This window comes from Colobus angolensis, unplaced genomic scaffold (assembly GCF_000951035.1).
Source record: "Colobus angolensis palliatus isolate OR3802 unplaced genomic scaffold, Cang.pa_1.0 Scaffold440, whole genome shotgun sequence".
In the NCBI taxonomy this organism is placed as follows: domain Eukaryota; kingdom Metazoa; phylum Chordata; class Mammalia; order Primates; family Cercopithecidae; genus Colobus; species Colobus angolensis.
The window spans coordinates 1,199,511-1,218,248 of NW_012117822.1; positions in this window are offsets into that span (position 1 = coordinate 1,199,511).

Sequence of the window (18,738 nt, forward strand, 5' to 3'; positions counted from 1 at the left end):
TGTTTTATATTATTTACCAACTAGTAAAATGGATACTTGTATAACTTTAAATACGTCTTTTGTATCCCCTGGAAAAATAGATCCCCAGTTTGAGATGCACTGCATGAATGGCAGGAACAGAGACTGGTTCCCTGAGGGCCACTGGAGGTTTCTGCTGCTGAGACCGCTCACCCCTTGTTACAAGTGAGAATTATCTGAATGACTACAAAATAACTCAGTTCCACATATGGCTAATTTGATCTAATTTGATTCTTCTGACTCTCTTAACAACCAGCACAAATTGCCACAATATTGTTTGAGGTCAAAGATTGAGTCCAATCCTACGAGGATGGGTGCATCAACGTGTGTCCTGAGTCAGACCACACACACAAGGATGATATGCTAAGTGGGTCCCTGGAATTGACTTGATTCATCTCTAAACATTTTTACTAGAAATTTCTCTACTCTGACACAACCAGCTGCTTTGAAGCAAGCATTTGATCAAGTATTATCCTGATATAACTAGATTTGGTAACAAGGAGAATATGTGCCAAGTGTCTTCCCATTAATTTCTTCTCAAAACAGTCTTACTCTCCTGTAGACACTGGCCTAGGAGAGTCAACAATTCAACTATTTTCTCTTGAAATTTGAATAGCAAAAAAAAAAAAAAAAAAAAGCCATATGTATATAGAGTACTTATAGTTTCTTATCCCATAACAGCCTTTTGAATAATCAGTAAAGGACCAGCAGGGTTATACATTTTGCTCAATTTCACACCCGTCCCTGGTGAATAGAACTTGGCCTCATCCACGTCGTCTGGCTTCAAGTCTGGCATTCCAATATACTATAGGAAAGTATGTTTAGTTAGGCTTGAATTTTTTTTCTAATAATATCAAAAATATGTAAATAAAACTGGAGGTGTATTTATAGTCACACAGTTTGTTTAAAGCAACAGTAGATGATGCCAAATGGTAAAAACATGAGAGAACTGGCATTGACCATCTTTTGCGTATATGTTTCCCAATTTGGAATTTTGACCGTAAGATATACATTCCTTGGTTAAATAATTCATTGTTCATGATATCACATGACACACTCATTAAGCAGAGAGTGGCAGAAGACACTTAATCTGAAACAAAAGCAAATAGAACTTTAGAAATACTTCTAAGTTCAAAAATATTGTCTAATTAAATTTGATAATCATTTCACTGTTCATTCATTCAAATACTAGTTGAGCATCCCTGTATGGTGTTAGGGTACAACCCCTGGCTTCATGGAGCTTACTGCCTGGCCCACTTAAAACCAAGCTGAGGATTTGGGTTACTGAAAAATGTCTTTTCTGAGGATGGAAAAACCATTCAATTATCAAGCCAGGGAAGCACGCAACAGAAACAAATCAAATGATTTTCCAAAGAACTGTTTTCCTAAAAAGTAGATGGATGGCATAGTCTAATCTGTAATTATTTTAGAATCGCAGTTTAGATTTCACACTTGAAATAACAAATTGTTCGTCTGACTGAGTGAGGTTATGTGTTGTCTTTCCTTATTATCTGATACAATGAAAAATAAATTTTTATTAGATATATTGCTTATCAAAATAGCTAATTATAGTCTGTAACAAATCACTAGAGCAAAATTTAGTACTAGTGGAAAAGTCTGTTTAAAAGTTTATGTTTTAATAGTGTGTTTGATGGTTATATTATTAAAAGCAAAGCATTTTAATGCTTTTTCTTCCTATTAACTACCGGCAACATTTTAGGGATCTATCATTAATCATTGCTTAGTCCTCTAAATTTCTAAATGAAAGATTTTTAAAATTCAATATTTAAAAACTACTTAGTTTGACTCAAGGTATTTATTCTCTAGATCCATATGGATTTTGCCACTGCACTGCCCTCCCCCAAAACAGAACAAAAAAAAGAAAAAAAAAAGAAGAAGAAGAAAAAATGAAAGAAAGTAAAAGAAAGCCCATCCCTACTAAGAAAGAGGAAAGGTCCCAACTCCAAAATCTTGGTGAACACCTCATATTATTCAGTTTAGTATTTATTGTGATGTAGTGACATAAATGCTATCCTTTAGTGGTTTCAATGACCATTTCTTCTACTTGCCTTTTTAAAACAGCCTAACTTAATTGTATAAATCCTTATTTACCATAATCTCTTCCTTATTAAGTCTAAAAGGATTTTAACCTGTAAATACACATATAAATAAAGGGAAGTGGGGGATTGTCTTTAATAATAAGGTCACCCAAGGCCAGCCAAAGATACAAGTACAGAAAAAAAGAAGAAAGACTAAGAAAAATGTAAGTAAATTTAAATATGTTTTTAAGCAGAGAAATTTATATTAGGTATAGGCATGCACTTGCATAAAATTTAGACTGAATACTTATTATTTATAGGAAATTTAGAATTCAGGCCATAATTCCAATTCTTCTTTCTCTCCTGAAGAAATTATTTCTTATTATCTGACAGATATTTCCAGATTGCTGTTGATAAAATGTTTTACTCAACAATTATGTATTGAGGGTCTCCTATGTGCCCAAATTAACTTAGGTACAGTTCATTCCCTCAAGTTTACAGTCTAGCAGAGGTTTCATATTTAGGAGGTTATATTCCCAAGTAAAATCCAATTCCAGTGGATTATAGTGAGCTAATAATAGTATGACAGTAGATTTGAGTTTGTTGTTGGAGAATGTCTATAACTCCCTTTTATTTTCCTTCAGACTCAAGTTATTTTTTTCCATTCTCTAATCTAGAATCTGAATTTCCACCACATAGGGTTTCTAAACACCCATGCTTAAAATTGCAGTAGCTGTCTGAAATCTAGTGACAATGTATTTGAATGAAGACATTTCCCACTTCAGCAGAATAGGATTCTAGCCAAAAATGACTTTGAAAATGATCATTTTTACACTCCCATAACTGTTCTGTTTGATTTTTTTTAAATCCTAGGCTGTATGCTAAGCTAGATGCCACCCCAAGCTGCTGATTTTATGAAAGCCGAACGCCCATCTGAGCAATGTTTATCTTCCCTCCACGGTGGGCAATGCTGGCCAACAATATGGCTACATAGTTTTTTCTTTAACTATTTTTGCTCCATTTCAACCTAAAACGGACTTAGGATGGTATACCAAACACTTAAAATAGACTTTCAAAATCAAAACGCAGGGAAACTGACACGGAATAGTGAGGACAGAGCAGAGTGGAAAGATACAGGTTCAGAGAGGATGTCAGGGGCGCTGCGCCGTCCGGCTTGTTATTCCCTGTGTCGAGTGCCCTCTACTGGTCAGTCTGAGAGAAGGTGGAATTGTACAAGCCAAGAAAGGATGCCTTAACCAGGACTTGAAAATCACCTTCAGTCACCTGCATGTAGCCAAAACCTCAGTTCCAACCTAGGCATTGTTTTTTCAGTGATTACATCTCAGGTTTTTTTTTTCTTTTTCCAAAATATTTGATAAAACTCTTGCTACCCTTTGCACAGCACTTTCAGAGTATTCCTACCTCCAAAATCAAAACAAAATCACAAGTGTAGCTGAATGTTTAGCAGTGACCTAGTCTACACTTGGGATACACAGTAAATGCTCTTTTGACCTTTCTGCCACTAGTGGGAAGCAAGATAAGAACTCAAAATGGTGAATTTAAAAAAAAATTAATGGGTCTGTAATGATAAGGCTATTTGGGTTGACTTACTCCAAAACCCACAGTTTCCATTCTACTTGAAGATTAAAAGTAGAGCCTGAAATACCCCTGAATTGACTCTTGAAAAAAAAGGTGGTTTTAAACTTCCCATAGACATCTGTGTGTGCTGACCAGAAATTCTACTACAGCCAGATTTCTGGCCCATCTTTAAAGCAAGATGTTTCTAACATTCTTATTTGTGTATGGGCTAGGCTATGTTTTCAACCTGTAAATTATACTCACATCATAATGTTTAATGACAGGAAGATTTTTGTAAGGAACATACATACGCAGAAAGAAACATGTATTGCTATTACCCAAATTACGTATCCAACAAAATGTTAGCACTATAATTAATTAATAAAAATGTACATATTCTATGAAAATCTCACTAAAGAATTGGCAAAATTTTTCCTATTAATATTTAGCTCAAAACCAAAGAGAAGAGAAAAAGAAAAACCTGCAACTTACAAAGCACTTACAAAAACTAGTGTGTGACACTATCTTGTCACACAATAGCCAAGTTTCAAACTTATGCAATTTTAAAGAGGTATGATATTAAACCATAAAAAATTCAGTGAATGCATAAAGAAGGTTTATTAAGCAAATATGAGGTACCATTAAGCACACTGAAGCATTTTGCATAACCTTTAATTTAACTATATAGTGGCTATGTTTGCTTTTAGCACCTTGATTTCAATCTGAAGTCTTTCTCTCTGATATTGTTACTTGTGTGTTTGCTTACTTGATTTGTTTTGTTTGGAGAAGTGAGGGTAGGTGGGAGAAAGTATTTAAAAAAGAATATTATTGGGCAACTTATTAACATTACCTAGTGTACCTGGAGTACAATAGAAACCATTTGTAGACATGCCTCGGCCATCACACTCTCTTCCCCCTTTTTGTCAAGTTTTACCATCCTGGTTTGGAAACAGATCTTGTGATCAAATTTCAGATCCTGCTAATTAAGATTTTTCATTCCTCTCCTGTCTGCAGTACCCTCAGCAATCCTTCCCTAGGATTTCCCTGAGCAGAGTACATCAGGTATCAAGTCAAAGGGAAGACCAAATGAGCCATTAGCAATCACAACTTGAAGCCCAAAGACAAGAGCAACAGAAGGATGTCCCAGCAGTAAGAAAACATAGCGAGGCCTAAGGACAAAGGAATTGTCTCTATGCAGTATAATAATGTGATTTGACCAACAAAACAAAGACATAGTGTTTTCCCCCATGATGAACAAAAAAAATATGTACAGTATGTTTTAAACCTCTATTAAGTTCTTTAACTTCAAAGGTAAATAGCTGACTGGTGAGAAAGGTGGTCCCTAATTCACTAGTTTATCACAAGGATTTAGGCATCATCCTAAATGCAAACTCTCCATTTAATTTGTGTGTGTAACAGGTTGTTCATGTGCCTATTTTCAGGGCAGTATACAAAAACGAAAATACCAATATTACCCTTTTTATCATTTTATTTTATTTTATTTTATTTTTGAGATATTGCCCAGGCTGGAGTGCAGTGGCACAATCTCAGCTCACTACAACCTCCACCTCCCGGGTTCAAGTGATTCTCCTGCCTCAGCCTCCCCAGTAGCTGGGACTACAGGCATGTGCCACCACATCTAGCTGATTTTTTGTATTTTAGTAGAGACAGGGTTTCACCATGTTAGCCAGGATGATCTCTGTCTCCTGACCTTGTGATCCGCCCACCTCAGCCTCCCAACTTTTATCATTTTCAATGGTAATAAACACTTCAATCAGGGAAAACTGATATTGCTCTGGTAGTTTTTATATGGTTTTAGGCCAAAACTGCAACGGCAATTTAAGCAAAACTTTAGCAAAAGATTCTAGGCATAGAGAGAAAGCCATATTGACAATATGCACTTTGCTATACATCCAATTATAAATAATTTGCATTTGGATTTTTTTTATATATTCTTTCATGTAAAAATCTTTTTAAGTGATCACTTGAAATTAATATTTTTTATTTTCTTATAAATATAGATTTTTTTAAAAATTAGCGTAAACAAGATGATATACAGTAGAACATCTAGCACAATGCCTGACAAATAGGAAGTATAGATTTTCTTTTCTAAAAGTATTCCAAAAGAAAGTATTCAATCCACATTAGTATGCTAATGACTTAATCTTCTAAAATTCTTCTGTGGCTTCCTAAACAGTCAAAATTTTATGTGTGTATGTGAGTATAACTCACTGTTACATAAAGAGGGCATTTTATTTGCTGAATTATACATATTATACATATGTATAATTACATATATTATACATGTTATATATTATATTATATAAATTATGCATATACTCCCCATGTGGCTTTAAAAATACATTGACATTATTTGGACAAATAGCATTCTATTAAAACTAGGTAGTGTATTTATTTTACATAATTGCCTTAACTTTTTAATGTTTAATAGACAAATACAAATTTCTTCTTAAGGAAGAAATTCCTTGTCCACTTCTACAATTATTTTTTTATTTTTTTTAATAGAGATAGGATCTTGCTATGTTGCCCAGGCCGGTCTCGAATGCTTGGCCTCAAGCAATCCTCCTGCCTCAGCCTACCAAAGTGCTGGGATTACAGGTGTGAGTCACCACACCCAGCCCTTAAAATTATTAGGACTTCAAATGTACTATCCATTTGAGGAGTCTTTTACAGCCTCCTTATTACCACACATTTGAATATATGTAGTCGTTATGTGAATATTCAACAAACTGGTCCATCTTTCTGATTTAAATGTTTGTACACCTAAGGATGTATTTCATAAAATAGTTCATAACCAGTTTGGTTCTAGATTTACTATAATTGGCTATCTGCTGGAATAAACTATAAAATGAGAATAAAAGCTTTTGGTGTCAAATTTTTTTCTTCATTAAATTTTGTTTTGATTTTCTAGTCTAAATTGTCATCTGTATAGATTTCATCAGAGATGTTTTTTTACTTTTTAAATGTCAATCTCATTGATCGAGAAAGGTAACAGAGAGGGAGGCTCATTTTCTATTCTGATTTGTTTAAAATGCCAGGTCATATACATTTAGATAGGGCCCTTATTTTCTACGAGAGCAGTGGAGCTGGGTGATGACCAAGGACTACATATAATGCAGCAAGCATGCTGTACAGTCCTTACACTGTCTAAATGCATCTACTCAACCAAAGCAGACAGGCACTATGGAATGAGGAGTATGCAGCCAACACTAATACTAAAGACGGGCTAACTTGGAAATTCTTGCATTGAAACTGCAAAGGAATTTCCAGATACACTAAAAATTCACTTTTAGAGTATCTGCTAGCCATCATCAGTAAAAGGAAAATAATACCTTGATTTTAATGAGGTTTTATTGTTTGGTTGGTTTTCGGGTGGTTATTTGGGGTATTTTATTTGTTTGGTTGGTTTGTTGCGGGTTTTTTTGCCTATTTATTTTATGAAAACTTTAGTATAACACACTACTTAGTTTGGACTTGAAATCAACTTATGATGCTTTTAAAAAATCCATGTTCTAAATCATAATTGCATGACAGTTTAGATCGTATTACTATTTAGTTGTAGCCTAACAAATACTGTATTCCTCTGTTTTCTCAAAAAAAAAATAAAGTTCCTAGTTTATGAAATAGTATTCAGATAAAGCCTTATGCTGCCCACCAGCCCACTAAATGTATTAAATACCTGTCTCTATGTAGCTTATGTAAAAACTCAATGTGGACTGTCCCGTGTCTGCTGCATTTAAAAGCTCATCGTGATTCTATCATCTTGCTATGCCAATGCCTTATGTTATGGTGTCATGTATATAGGCCATGGTACAAAAGTGACTGTCAACTACTTACTCAACATCTAGTCAGAAAAGGTCTGAGGCAGTGCAATAACGCTTTTAGTCAAACTGGCTCACTGTTGGAATCATTTACATCTGTGTGTTCTTTACCGTAAATACTGAAATAGTATTTTTTAACTGTCTTTTCAGGCTTGTAATAAATATCTCTGTGTCATATCTACATAGTCACAATACATTGAGTAATTCAGTTTAAAAGTGTTGCCTACTAACAAACTAAAGAGAAATATCTACTGATTTTCCCATGTAATTGCTTATTTTCCATTGCCAATGTAGACCGGCCTCAAGTGGTGTCTTTCACCACTACCATGTGTAAAATAAAGGGAGGCTATTGTGATGAATTTTTACCTGTCTGAAATTAGCTCTTTCACTAGTCAAAGGATGTACATACCTCAGAAGTGACCTGTCTACCGAGGTCCAGTATTCAAAAGTGTATGTCTACAAAATTAACATATGTAGACTTTCAAAGGCCAGCATTGGTGGGGAGGAGAAAGGAAATGATGGAAAGATGGAAGGAAGGAAGGGTGATGAGGAGATGAAGGGAGAGGAAGGAGAAAGAAAAGAAAAGAAAAAAGCTAATAGAGGAAGGTAAATCTCTAAATGAGTTAAATAAGGCTTAAATGAAGTTTATGTGGTTTATTCTCTAAAAGTTGATTGGCATGGAGGAGGCCGTATGTGTTTGTGTGTATGCACGTGGGCATGTCTAAAAGTCAGGAGGGGGAGCCTGAATTATCTACTGCTTTTTTGGTTAACTAGTCCTATTTTTAAATCTTTGTCTAACTTCCAAAACTTATTAATCCAACATGTAGTACTGAAATTACAAGATTATTGTTAAACTCAGGACAGCTCTGTGGAGATTCACAAAGTAATTTTATGAAAACTTACGAGAAAGTTGTTCAGTACTGTTACTAATTAACGTGCACAAAAAAAAAACTTATTGGGAATAATTATGGGTGATTTCCCTGCAAAACAAATTAATATACAAGTTATTCTTTTTTCTCAAGTTGTAGAGGTTTTGATTGTTTTTATTAAGTCTCTAACATCTCCCAGGTTTAAAAATACCAAAACTATTTTTTAAACTTAAGGAATAGAGTATCAGAAATTAAACATTAAATTAATAGTTCTTAAAGTTATTATATATATGGTAAGTAAAATAATTTCCTATTTCTAAGTTATACATGGTATTAGATTTCTAGGTACAGTGGCATGAAGCATCATTGACTTTTATTAACTTCAGTGTTTTAGAGAGTTTTCATACTAATCTATGAATGCTCTGAATGCTGCAGGGAAAAAGAAGCACAATCAGTATTTCATTTTTTATGAATTCTCAATTGAGTTATCCTATCCTGTCCACACACGTAATAGCATTAGCATTTCATCTTATACCATGTTGAAATACTTTTAATACAAACTCTCAATAGAAGCTTAAGCATAAGTTGTTAAATCTTGTCTAGTCTCATTCACCTGCCTCAACATGCTTTCTTTCATTCTATTTGCATACAAAATGTTCTTATTTCAGTTTTGTAGAAGGATATGAGTTAGCATACTCGTGTTTGTTCAGCTGTCCATCCTGCATCGTTACTACAATGCCTTTCTCTGCCATTTAATGGTGTTTGTATCAATGTTCCCATATCTGCTCCATAAAAAGGAAATGTGATTTCGTATTAATAGTTTTGTTGATCAACTCAGTATTTCTGCACCAATCAGCATAACTATATGCATGTAGTAGTCTGTACAATTGTTCAACATCAAAATACTTGTTTACTTTATGTCAAAATGTCTATAAAATTGCTGGCATTGTTCTCCATTTCAGTCTGGTAGAATAAGCGAGATAGAAAATAAATGTGTAAATGAATCATCGTGTCATTTCGCTTCTTGCATGAAGCCACTTTAACGTGAAGCATGGCACACGTGCCTGCCACCCAACAACCCATAGTTTCTTGACACCTCATTACTGACTCTCTAGGCAGGCAGCTTTTGCAGGAAGTGTAGAATAAAATGACCAAATTTGGAAAAATAAATAAAAGTTCAAAGAAAAGAAAGACGGTACTCTCCTTTTCAAATGAATCCCTTTACACAGCCAACAGATGTATCATTTGGTTTATATTTTTTAAAAGTTCAGCACAAACCACTTGTTGAAATTCTGGGGTGAGACCATCAAAAATCTTAAAGATAGTTTTGAGGTAGTCTTTCTCTGCCATTCCCTGACAGTCCTTGTTGGGTAAATCAAGTCTTAATTCCTAGGGCCAGCTCGATGGGTGTGTGACTTGTGCAGATGCATGGAAGTGCAGACATTTAAAAGGAACCCACACTTAATTTAATGCCCTATTGTCATCATCTTGAAGTTCTTAATAGTTTTAGAATGATGGACTCTGTATTTTTATTTTGCATTAGGCCCCACAAATTATATGGCCAGTCCTGCCTGATCAGTGAGGTAATGATAAGACTTCTCATTGATTCGGTCTCCTCAAGACAAGAGGTTAACAGATAGTGAGGAAAGAGGCTTATTTATTTAACAAAGTCTTTTTTTTTTTTTTTTTTTTTGAGACAAGGTTTAGCTCTGTCGCCCAGGCTAGATAGAGTGCCGCGGTGCAATCACAGCTCATTGCAGCCTCGACCTCCTGGGCCTAAGCAATCCTCCCACCTCAGTCTCCCGAGTAGCTAGGACTACAGACACATGCCACCACACCTGGCTAATTTTTTGTTTTTGTTTATGTTTTTGATTTGCTTGGTAGAGACAGGGTTTTGCCAAGTTGCTCAGACTGGTCTCAAACTTCTGGGCTTAAGCAATCTGCCTACCTTGGCCTCCCAAGGTGCTGGGATGACAGGCGTGAGCTATCACACCTGGCCCAAAAAACTCTGATATAGCACTTACAATGTGCCAAGTCCTATACGTTCATTTGTTCATTCATTCTTCTTAATACTAGTACTATTTTCATCCCCATTTTATAGAAGAGGAAGTCAAGGTACAGAGAAGTTACATAGCATGCCCAACGTTACACAGCTAGTAATGCCAGGATTTGAACCCAGGCATCCTGGCTATAGAATTTTGGGCACCTGACCATTGAAGCTGTGCTAGCTCTTGCTTTGCTGTGATGCCTTTTCATCAAAAAAAAATTATCATTTTGTTTGTTAACAGAGCACTGCAGCTATACATTACATTCTTTACCTTGAAGACCTTTGCATAATACTATAAAAATTTTAAGGATGACTCCTTCTGAAAAATTGCAGTTCTCCACAGCAACTGTTCCCCACTCCTGTTGCCAAAGACACTTGCCTGAGTTGACAAGAGATGTCTATAAATATTGAGTAAAATATTGCCAGTGTATCTGTGCCCCAACATGGATGTGAGTGCAGAATGCCTGGTCTCTCTAAGTCAACTCTTACACTGATGACATAGAGGAGAAAAGTGACACGGAGAAGGGGCTGCTTGTAGGCTCGATGACACATTCCTCCATTGGCTCTCTCTGCCTTTCTGGTTCAGATATCACCATGCAGCTTCCTGAAATTAGAAGGGCCAGAATGCATGAACAATTGACACTCTGGTGTCATTTCATTTAAAAGAGGAAGAAGCACATAAAAGATGCATTTTGATGGACATAAGAGGTTGGCACTGGTAATGCAGGGTAACTTGGTCCCGTATTCTGAGAATTAGACAAGAAGCAGTGTGCTCCATGCTCATTCAGTCTGCAGGAGCCCTTCTACTTTGGGCCAATTCTCAAGGTCAGAGCCATAGATGAGGAAAGGATACTTAAAATGTCTGCCTTACCCACACCATTCAGGCTTGACTGCACCCCACCACCTCCCCCAGGAGCAGCTGTTCCAGTCAAAAGCTTGGTAGGATTTTTTGGTCATCCCAGAGGGCAGGCAGTCTTCAGGAGAAGGGCACTTTGTCCACATAAGGAAATATAAATCCTCTCCCACTTCGGTTTCTCCCTTCTATTCACCATGCTCATCTCCTGATTCCTTCCTTTTGAAAGATCAGGAGAAACAGACTAACTGAAAATAACTAGGAGAAGTTGGGGAGGAGTCATCTACTCGTAGAATCCATCTGAACTAAGAAAAATGGAATTAAAACAGATCTTCCCTCTGTTGACCTGGCTGAATATGAAATTCCCATCCCAAAGCATGGTCCCTTCCCTCTGCTCCAGTCGCCCTCTTCACCCTCTTCCCTCAGCCCTAGAAAAACAAATCCTACAGTGCACAATTTGGGCCACAAAAAAGATTAAGGTGGGAGGGGGAATAAGAGCATGGCATCTACTCTAAGAGAACTAAAAAAAGAAATTTTTTCTTCCTTTTCCACCTTCTTCCATATTCAATCTCATGTAAACAGATGGGTTTAACAGTGTGACTCAGACGGCTGCAGAATAGCAGAGAAAACACTGGAGCCAAAACTGAGCATATTCAGCCCCAGGGTTTTCATTTCTCAGCCCTTAGGACTCCTCTGGCAGTCTTCTAAGAACTAAAGTTTATCCAAGTCCCCCAGCAACGACTTCAGAGCACCGCTGGCAAAGTGGTCAATGACTCTGATCAGGGCTAAATGTTGCATGAACGTCTCTGATTGGTTGGAACATGGTGACAGCTCACATGACTTTGAACATTATTATTCTTCACATAAGAAACCAGTGTGATGCCAGGAAGTGTCAGTGCAGAGCGTGAAATAGCCAAACTCATCACAGTATTCAAGGTTGTCACAAAACACAGAGTTTACTTCTGGCCTCTATAACTCACAAATACCCTGGATGAACTTAAAGCTCTCCAGAAGAGAGTCACGGTGGCCCCTCTGCCAAATTGAAGAAAGCAGCAAAGGGGAAACAGAGAAGGTGGACCTGAGAAATAGCAATATGTTCAAGAACAAATTTTTTTTAAGTATATCACCAGACTAGGTGTCAGGAATATCAAGTCATACAGTAACTTATGTTTCCTTGAGTGATTTTTTAAATGTAGTCAACATTCAATTATTCAACACACATTTTGTTCTTCTTTGTTAGACACCATGCTAAATACTAGGGACACAAGACTAATAAGATGAGGTCCCTCCCCTCAAAGAGCTTATAGTCATCATTGCAGGGATGGCAGACAGTTGATGCAATGTGGCCATTCCTTTCCTGCCCGCTTCCCTCACTCATGTCAGCCGTTAATCATGTGTTCCTTGCCACTGACCCAGGATGTAACCTCAGGATACAACACCCAAATCAACCACTACCAGGCAGTCAGAGCTGCTAATCCCAAAACTATTCAGTGTTTTTTCTATCACCAGATAGACAAAAAATGTGATGTCTCCCTCCACAATATTACAATCATTACTATTACGGCAGTTAACTTTCTTTGAAAGCCCATTATATGCCAGACACTGTTCTAAGAGTTTTGTAGGCACTCCTATCTCTTTCAATCCCATGTCTCTAAGTGGTTGGTTAACAGAAATCTTATGTGGTCCTCACTGAAGTCTCATTTAAAGGAAATGGGAATAAACTCCAGTCTGAGGAAATTAGATGTCCTTCAGACAAATTTTCCACAAGTGATGGATGTTTCACATTAGCGATAACGAGACAGCTGGTGAGATCTTCTTCCCAGGATGTCTTCAGAATTAGGATAGATTCTCTCCCAGCTGTAATGAGAAGTGCAAACCTGTAGGAATAAAGAAGGACAAACCAGATGACCTTTCTGTGTTCTTTTCATTTCCAAGATTTTATAATTTGTGGTGCTCCAGAATCAAATTTATGTTTTGCTAAAGTCTATGGTAAATTGCATTCATTAAATTGTCTCCATATCCACTTAGCACAGATGACAAATCAGTAATGGGGGGAGACAAGCAATTTACGATAATATATTTTTAAACCTCTGTTGGTTGAATATCTACATTTTTGTGCTGAAGCACAAATCTTGCTTACAGAATTACTCTCAAATGTATCTCAAACCAAATGCTAGACGTGATGCAAAGGTTAAGGCCTGAAAACTCAAGCAAACGAATTACTATAAGTTGTGTGAATAAATTAATTTGTGCTGAAATACCTTATGTTAGGATGAGTGTAATTTCATGAACATACATTACTGGTAGACACAAACTGATTCTGAAAACCCAATGATTTAAAGAAGAAATAAAAACAATGAAAAACATTAGACAATATTTTTCTATTTTAAGAATTCAATTTTTTCTAGCCAGAATTCATTTTAAAAAAGTTTATGTTGCATCTGATTTCAACAAGAAATTGCCTTATATTGCTTATTATAAAGTCATTTCCCAAAGAAGCTAGAGCTTTAAATTAGAAAATACCATTTTGTTTTTCAGCTTTAAATAATGGCATTCTAACATTTATATTCCATTACATAGGACCATCTGGTTTTATCTATTCTTAAACCCATTGTCTATAGCATAAAGTCTAACCTATGGTCCCTAACTCCAACATTACCCAGAGTAAAGACAACATAGGCCTTCTCTTTTTTTTTTTTTTTTTTTTTTTTCTGAGTCTCGATCTGTCACCCAGGCTGGAGTGCAGTGGCGCAATCTCAGCTTGCTGCAACTTCTGCCTCCTGGGTTCAAGCAATTCTCCTGCTTCAGCTTCCCTAATAGCTGAGATTACAGGTGTGCCACCATGCCTGGCCAATTTTTGTATTTTTAGTAGAGATGGGGTTTCACCGTGTTGGCCAGGCTGGTCTCAAACTCCTGACCTCAGGTGATCTGCCCACTTTGGCCTTCCAAAGTACTGGGATTATAGCTATGAGCCACTGTGCCCGGCCAACATAGACCTTTTCAAACAAACTAGAATTCCAATTTCCAGTGACTAACTTAGGGAAAGAACAAAGCACATGGCAGGGCAATGAAGGGAAACAAAAGCACACAAGAAAAAGGAGAAACTGGAAAAGCAATTTACAACTTACCAAGATTATTATCAAATCAGGAAACACAAAGAAAAGACATGAAGGTGTCTGTCTTTTTGTTCCTTTATTTTCCTTTTGCACATTTTGGAAAAGCCACAGGGGAAGAGAAAGTCTAGCATATAATGAGCCCTAAGCATTGCCTCCCTTTAGAGACCTCATCCAGATACCAGAGGTCTGCCAACAACATCCATTGGATGCTTCTCCTTCAAGGGTGCGAGCCTTTCTGTGGCCCCATGGATGGTGATCACATCACTGGGTGTGGTGCAAAGAGAGGGATGGAGGACCTGGGGCAGTCAGAAAGAGCATCACAAAGGCAACTCCAGTGCACCTCACCAGAGAAGCTCGTCACTGTTGAAGGCAGGAGCCAAGCCATAGTGAACACTCAACTCCTGGCCATCCTAGCCATGTTGTGCTCTATCGCATCCTCTGCTTTATTTTCCCTCATAGCTTATCATACTGTGAAATCTTCTTTTTCACTGCTTGCTTTTTGTTTTGTTTTGTTTGAGGGTTTGTTGTTGTTGTTGTTGTTTCCGAGACAAGGTCTCCCTCTATTGCCCAGGCTGGAGTGCAGTGGTATGATTACAGCTCACTGCAGCCTCAACTTCCCAGGCTCAAGCGATCTGCCTGCGTCAGTCTCCCAAGTAGCTGGGACGACAGACACACATGACTGTGCCTGGCTAATTTATTATATTTGATATTTTGTAGAGACAGGGTCTCAGTGTGTGGCCCAGGCTAGTCCTGAACTCCTGGGCTCAAGTGATCCTCCCACTTCAGCCCACCAAAGTGCTGGGATTACAGGCATGAGCCACCACACTTGGCCTCCTACTCTGATATTTTCTTATGTTTATTTATTTGCTTTATTTATTTGTAGTTTGTTTTCTACTCCCACCACCTCATCCTATCAGAATAAGTATTTTATGCAGCAGAGCCTAGTCAGCCTGTTCATCTCCATAGTTCTAGCACTGGAATAGAGCCCAATAAATATTTATTAAATGAAAAAGTGGGCAAATGAGGGTAGAAAAATGAAAAGGAGATACTGATATCCCAAAAAGATGAAAGCAGGAATAGATCCAATGAAGTCAAGGCAAATGTATCCTGTTGCATGCAATAAATATACAAAGCTTTATCAATTTTTTTAAATATAATTAAGAAAAAGAAAATGAATAGCATGGATGCATCTCAAAAGCATTATGCTAAATAGAAAAGCTTTATACACACACATACACACACATACAGACACACACCCACACAGAGAGAGAGAGAGAAAGAGAGAGAGAGAGAGAGAGAGAGAACCGGGATATCCCTTGTTAGGAGGTACATGAGAGGAATTATGTCTTAAACAAAGCATACCAGGCTGAGCTCCTTACACCATGCAAGGTCTTATGGGAAAAACAAAGGGGAAATAGAAGCAACCTCTGCCCTCAAGGAAGCTATATCCTGTAAATTACTATCTATAAATAGAGACACAGAAAAATAAATGCCGGGACCAAAGTGCAAGCAGAGTACAGTAGCACAGCGGAGGATGTAGAAATGAGGTGTGGAGACCTCAGAGGGGTTCACCAAGGAAGCAACATACGTGTTGAAGGGCTTTGGGGGGCTTAAAAAGGAAAGGGCACCATGATTAAAAATAACAATGTGCCCAGTGTGTTCCAGAAGCAGCAAATACTTCACAGAATGCATAAAGATACTGTATTAGTCAGGGTTATCCAGAGGTAGGACCAGCAGGATAGATAAAGATATAGAGTCGGCACATGAGAGGGGATTTATTAGAATTGGCTCATGCTGTCAGGGAGCTGAGAAATCTCACAACAGGCTGTCTGCAAACTGGAGCCCTTGGGATACTCATAACCTGGCTCAGTCCAAATCCAAAAGCCCCAGCAACAGGGATGCCAGTGATATAATTCTCAGCCTGAGGCCAAAAGCCTGAGACCCTGGAGGGAGTAGTGGGGCTGATGTGAGACTTGGGGTCCAAAGCCTGAAGAACCTAGAGTTCTGATGTCCAAGGACAGAAGAGAGAGGAAATATCCCAGCTCCAGAAGAGAGACAGGAAATCGCCTCTCTTCTGCCTGTTCTTTCAGGCCCCCAGTTGACTGGATGGTGCCAGCTCACACTGACAGGGGATATTCCCCACTCAGTCCACCAACTCACATGCCAGTCTCCTCTGGAAACACCCTCACAGGGATACGCAGAAGTAATGCCTTACCACTTCTCTAGATTTTCCTTAATTCCGTCAAGTTGACACCTAAAATTAACCATTACAGGTATAGAGTGGCTTGAGGTTATAGGACCTTGAAAGTTATGCTAAGGAATTCCACCTTTACACAGTAAAGAATGAGATTTCTTGAGGAAGAGAGTGTCATAGGAAGCGAATAGAGCATTCAAGCAAACGGGACAAACTTGACAGGGGGAAAAAGTTACCGAGCACTTACTTGTCATGCAGTAAAAAATATGCTAGGAGCTTGACGTGCCTAATCTTATATAATAGTCACAAGGGTACATGAGTAAGGAAGGCACTCCGCTACCCATTTTATAGTATAGAAATTGAAGCTTAGAAACTGAGTTTTTGGAAGCAAGAACACTATTTTAACAATTTAGATAAGAAATAATGAGGGTCTGAACTAGGACGGAATAAGGCCCAAGAGTAATGAAAAGAATGAATGGTATTTTAGAGCATTGGCATTTTATATGCATTGTGCTCCATTATTTCCATTAGCACACTTTGTATTACAAGTGACCAAAAAAAAAGCTCACATTTGCTTAAATAATAAAAGGAACTTATTGGCTCAAGAGCTGAAAACTCCAGTGCCAGTAATAATTTCAAGTGTGGCCTGTTCAGCCACCCAAACTATGACACCAGTGACCCAAATGCAGTCGGTCCCACTGCTCTACCACCTTTGGGGTCAGAGTTATCTGCAATCACCTCGTGGTGCTTTGGCAGCTCTAGGCTCTCCCCTCCTCACTAAACACAGCTGCCTCAGTTTCTGGATTCCTATAACATTGTGGCTCTCTTTAAGAAAAAGAATAAGAAAAACAAAATCAGATATAAAGGAAAATAACTTTTAGAATGCAAAAAGAAATCATACGAAACTACAAATTTTAAAAGCTGGCAAGGCTGGGTGCAGTGGCTCATGCCTGAATCCCAGCACTTTGGGATGTCAAATCAGGCAGATAGCTTGAGCTCAGGAGTTTACGACTAGCCTGGGCAACATGGCAAAACCCCATCTCTACTAAAAATACAAATAATTAGCCAGGCATGGTGGTGTGCACCTTTAGTCCCAGCTACTTGGGAAGCTGAGGTGGGAGAATCACCTGAGCCTAGGAGGTCAATGCTGCAGTGAGCCAAGATCATGTCTCTGCACTCCAGCCTGGGCACCCAGAGTGAGATCCTGTCTCAAAAAAAAAAAAAAAAAAAACATTGACAAATACCAAAACATTACATGACAAAATTAGCATCATACTTTATTAGTAGTAGTAATACTAACTACTAGTAGTTAACCTCCTGATACAAGTCTAGAATATTTTCTTTCTACATTTTTGGCTAAAATAACTTTCAACACTTCTTCATATTATGATTTTGTGACATTTCCTATGGAGAATTATAATTCAATTTTTCCTCTATTGTGGTGGATAAATATTTTTATTACTATTTCCAGTTTATAAAAGGGTTTTACCCCCTACTGTTTTACAACTAGTTTTCGGCAGTACCGTTTCTGCCACTTCCTCCAGAGCTTCCCGCTTAGGTTGTGCTCTGTATGAAAGTTCAGTCATTAGATCTTGCTGGTCATGGCCTCCCCTGTTCAGTCCTGAAGCAGCTGGCCCCAGTCCACCCTGCTTTTGGTTCCCACACATACACCTGAGCAGGGAGTAGAGCAGCCTTTTGTTCAGTAACTTCTCTTCGTGTCAAAGACAGGATCTGGATGCTTCATGAAGTCAAGCAGGGACTGAGTGAATGAGGTCTGTTGCTAGACTCAGGGCCACCACCAGGTCTGTAGTAATGCTGTGAAACACTCCCCAAAATCTTAGTGGCTAAAATTACAAACATATATTTTTTCACTCGCAGGTTCACAGGTGAAATGGGATGGCTGTGACTCGGGAGTGGGTCTACATTTGGACTGGCTCCACATCTCATTCTGGGATGCATGGCTACCGAGGGCTTGTCATTCCCATGGTGGATGGCAGAAGTGAAAGAGGGTAGCCAAACCATGCAAGTGTATGTAAAACCTCAGATTAGACATTATATTTGCTCAATTACCACGGGTGAGGCAAGTCATATGACCAAGCCAAAAGTCAGTTGAGAAGGTAGGTATACTTTGCCCAGGTGGATCATGGCAAAAGCAGAGAGAGAAGGAAGAATCATGAACCAA